This window comes from Chiloscyllium plagiosum, chromosome 5 (genome assembly GCF_004010195.1).
Source record: "Chiloscyllium plagiosum isolate BGI_BamShark_2017 chromosome 5, ASM401019v2, whole genome shotgun sequence".
NCBI lineage: Eukaryota > Metazoa > Chordata > Chondrichthyes > Orectolobiformes > Hemiscylliidae > Chiloscyllium > Chiloscyllium plagiosum.
The window spans coordinates 116,512,330-116,517,352 of record NC_057714.1 but is presented as its reverse complement, the minus strand read 5'-3'; positions in this window follow the sequence as shown (position 1 = coordinate 116,517,352).

The following is a 5,023-nucleotide window of genomic DNA, read 5'->3' as shown; positions in this document are numbered from 1 at the left end:
TGCCCTGTTGCACGCACCTATCTCTCTCCATCACCAAGGTGAAAGTCACAGAATTGTGGTCACCATCACCAAAATGTTCACCCACTAACAAGCCCACCACTTGTCCCGGTTCATTACCGAGTACCAAATCCAATATGGCCTCCCCTCTGGTTGGACAATCTACATACTGCGTTAGAAAAGCTTCCTGGACACACTGCACAAACATCGCCCCGTCCAATCTACTTGATCTAAAGAGCTTCCAATCAATATTTGGGAAGTTGAAATCGCTCATGACTACTACCCTGTGGCTTCTGCACCTTTCCAAAATCTGTTTCCCAATCTGTTTCTCCACATCTCTGCTGCTATTGGGGGGCCTATAGTAAACACCCAACAAGGTGACTGCTCCTTTCCTATTTCTGACTTCAGCCCATACTACCTCCAAAGGCAGATCCCCCTTGAACTGTCTTTCTGCAGCCATTATACCATTTCTAATTAGCAACGCCACCCCCCCTCCTTTTTTACCACCCTCCCTAGTCTTTCTGAAACATCTGTAACCAGGAACCTCCAACAACCATTCCTGTCCCTCTTCTATCCACGTTTCCGTGATGGCCACAACATCATAGTCCCAAGTACCAATCCACGCCTTAAGTTCACCCACCTTATTTCTGATACTCCTTGCATTGAAGTATACACAGTTGAACCCATCTCTGTGTCTGCAAGTATTCCCTGTCAGTGCTACCTTCTCCACAGCCTCCCGACATTCTTGGACATCCTGAAAAATAGCTAACCTACTTGCTGGACCACAAGTCTGGATCCCATCCCCCTGCCAAATTAGTTTAAACCCCTCCCCCCCCGAAGAGTTCTAGCAAACCTACCTCCCAGGATATTGGTGCCCTTCTGGTTCAGGTGCAACCCGTCCTGCTTGTACAGGTCCACTTTCCCCAGAATGCAGTCCAATTTTCCAAATACCTGAAGCCCTCCCTCCTACACCATACTTGCATAAAAGGCCTTGGGGTTATCCTTGATCCTACCTGCCAAAGATTTTTCATACCCTCTCTTAGCTCTCACTGTCACGTGGCACCGGCAACAACCCAGAGATGACGACTCTGTCTGTCCTAGCTTTTAGCTTCCAGCTGAACTCCCTGAGCTCCTGAATGACCTCCCCACCCCTCTTCCTACCTATGTCATTGGTGCCAACGTGCACCACGACTTCTGGCTGCACATCCTCCCCCTTATTCCAGTTTTGAGGGCTGTGATTTGTATTCCCATTCCAAGGGATGTGATCTATATTCCCGTTCTGAGGGGTGTGGTCTATAATCCAGTTCTGAAGGGTTTGGGTTATAGTCCAGTTCTGGGGGTTAAGTCTATAGTCTAGTTCTGAGAGGTATGATCTATATTTCCATTCTGAGGGGTGTGGTCTATCTTCCTGTTCTGAGGGGTATGGTCATTATTCCCATTCTGAGGGGTGTGGTCTTTCTTCCTGTTCTGAGTCTTGACACCCAGAGAATTCCAGGCACTAAACATGAGCAAAGACTAGTGCTCAGAACCAGACAAGCCACTGGTCAGTCCCTTGTTAATTTTAAATAGACCTCCAGTGGGGGATAACTTGAACCCACTATTAAAACCAGGAATTCTTAACCAATAACAGAGGAGAGATGGAAAGGCTGGAAGAGACATAAAACATCAAAGGAGTTCCAAAACTGCTGGGCGGGGCACTCTCTATAAATCACGTGCTCAATAAATGAACCTGACTCATACACATTTCATCCACCCACACCTTTGTACGTACACTCAAACATAGAGACACGCAAACACACTCATCTCATGCATACATTCATGCACCTATGCATACATACACTCATATATACATACATACACCAATTTGGATATGTATACCTATATATACATAAATACACCTATACATACATACATATACCTATATGTACATACGTAAACTTAGGGGTGGCATGGTGGCTCAGTGGTTAGCACTGCTGCCTCACAGCACCAGGGACCCAGGTTCGATTCCAGCTTTGGACAACTGTCTGTGTGGAGTTTGCACATTCTCCCTGTGTCTGCGTGGGTTTCCTCCGGGTGCTCTGGAATTAGCCATGCTAAATTGCCCATAGGTTAATTAGTCAGGGGTAAATCTGGGGCAATGGGGCAGGGTGGGTTGCTCTTCGGTGGGTCAGTGCGGTCTTGTTGGGTCGAAGGGCCTGTTTCCACACTGTAGGGAATCTAATCTAATCTAAACATACGTTCATGAGTCTATATGCACATAAGTACGCCTATACGTACATACATATACCCATATGATCGCCTAAACATACATATGTGCACTGAGGTTTTAGGGAATCTGGAAAGAAATTAAAAAGCAGGAACTCTAAGGCAATCACTTCCCAACAGTGATTTCTGCATAATAATGACATGGACTATCAGAACACTATGGGAAAGCATGGTGGAGGGAGTCAAAAAATAACCTTGAGCAGTTTGACAGCAGACTCAATGGGCCAAATGGCATACTCCTGCTCCTATCTTATACATTCTGCAGAATCTCTCACACACACCCACTCTCTCTCTCTCTCACACACACAGACACACTCATACAGACACACACCCACACACCCCCTTACACAGATGGACGATGCAGTTTCTCCCTTGGGGAGGGACCCCTTGCTGTCCTCGGGGTCACCAGAGGCATCGAAAGCCAGCAGCCGAAGGAGCAGTATTAGCATAGATGATGCTGATATTCTGTGACACACTCACACTCAGAGACACACACGCACACATACACAGACACACACACACTCTCATTCACACACTCACAGACACACACACACTCACATATACACACACACTCACACAGACACACTCACACGCAAACACACATGCCCACACACACTCACAAACAAACATGCAGATACACACACTCTCACACACACACATACCCCTGCACACATACTTACACATATACACGCACAGACACACATACATACACGCTCACACATACTCACATTCATACTCTCTCAGATGCATGCACACAGACACACACACACTCACTTGCACTCACACAGACACATACACACACATATACACTCACACACACAAACACACATACACTCACACACACTCTGTTGCTAATGGTTACTCTGTTGCTAATGGTTACTCAACAAGGAGGGAAAGTGCTCCACGATTTTGGGCAGAAAATGGAAAACCTGTCGGGGCTGTTCTGTGCTGAGAGAATTTACAAAGTGATAACGTTCCTGGGTAACCACAAGAGGACAGCAGCTGCCAGAACTCTGTGTGGGCTCACTGGGAAGTTAGTTTATGTGCTGTTTCCTACTGAACTCTGGCAGTGTCAGTAGCGTTCAGTTTGTCTGTATCGGGCTGTGTCCGTATGAGAGTGCAGGCTCAGCACGTGGTGCTCCCATCCTGCTCACTCTCAGCCCACACGCTGCCAGAACAATGCTGCGAGAGTACACAGCACAGCCTCTGCTCACTGATTTCTACCAGTTCACTATGGCCTACGGATACTGGAAATGTGGGAGAGAGCAGAGCAACGCTGTCTTTGAGTTATACTTCAGAGAAAACCCCCGGGGGAGTGAGTTCACCATCTTCGCCGGCCTCCAGGACTGTCTGCTGTTCCTCTCCAATTACAAGCTGAAGGAGGAAGGTAAATCATTTAAATTGCATCATGTAACCCTTTCCTGGGAGGGCAGAGCTGAGGAATATAAACTTCACAAAGGGCAAGGCACAGGAACTGGAGATAGAGTACATTCAGTCTTTCAAGCCTGCTCTGCCAATCAGTTACACAGTCACAGAGTTACACAGTCATGGAGATGTACAGCACGGAGACAGACCCTTCATCCAACTCGGTCCATACCGACCAGATATCCCAACGCAACCTAGTCTCATTTGCCAGCACTTGGCCCATATCCTTCTAATCCCTTCCTATTCATGTACCCATTCAGATGCCTTTTAAATGCTGTAATTGTACCAGCCTCCACCACTTCCACTGGCAGCTCATTCTATACACGTACCACCCTCTGTGTGAAAAATGTTGCCCTTTAGGTCCCTTTTAAATCTTTCCCCTCTCAGTCAGATCATTGACGTCCTTTTACTTTGATTCCCACACAATCTCTTCATTCACTGAGTTAAAAATAATTAACCTCTGCATTGACAATGCTCCATAGCTGAAGATCCCACGGATTCCGTCTCACTGAGTGAAGAGATTTTTTCTCATCTCAGTCTGAAATGGGTCCTGTGTTCTGCACTACCCACCCACCCACCCCAGCTTAAGGATTATGTGTGTAGCAATGGGATCACCTCATCCTTTTAAATTTCAGGAAAACATACTCTGGTCTACTCCCAGAGACACCCTCACTCCAGGTCACCCGTCAAGTTCCTTACCATCCTGACATGGAAATATACCACCGTTCCTTCATTATCACTGGGTCAAAGTCCTGGAGTTCCCAGCAACCTACAGTACACAGACTGCAACAGTTCAAGAAGGCAGCTATCCTGTGTAGAATATAAGACCCCTGTTCGAGGCTGTTGATCTTGTCAATTCAGAGAGCCCTGGCTGACAGATATAAACAGGAATCTCAGAGGTTCTGTTTTGGATGTGAACATAGGAGGTATAGTTAGTACATTTGCAGATGACACCAAAATTGGAAATGTGGGAGAGAGCAGAGCAGCGCTGTCTTTGAGTTATACTTCAGAGAAAGCCCCCGGGAGAGTGAGTTCACCATCTTCGCCGGCCTCCAGGACTGTCTGCTGTTCCTCTACAATTACAAGCTGAAGGAGGAAGGTAAATTATTTAATGGATAGCGAAGAGGGTTACCTCGGATTACAACCGGATCTTGACCAGATGGGCCAATGGGCTGAGAAGTGGCAGATGGAGTTTAATTCAGATAAATGCGAGGTGCTGCATTTTGGGAAAGCAAATCTTAGCAGGACTTATACACTTAATGGTAAGGTCCTAGGAAGTGTTGCTGAACAAAGAGACCTTGGAGTGCAGGTTCATAGCTCCTTGAAAGTGGAGCTG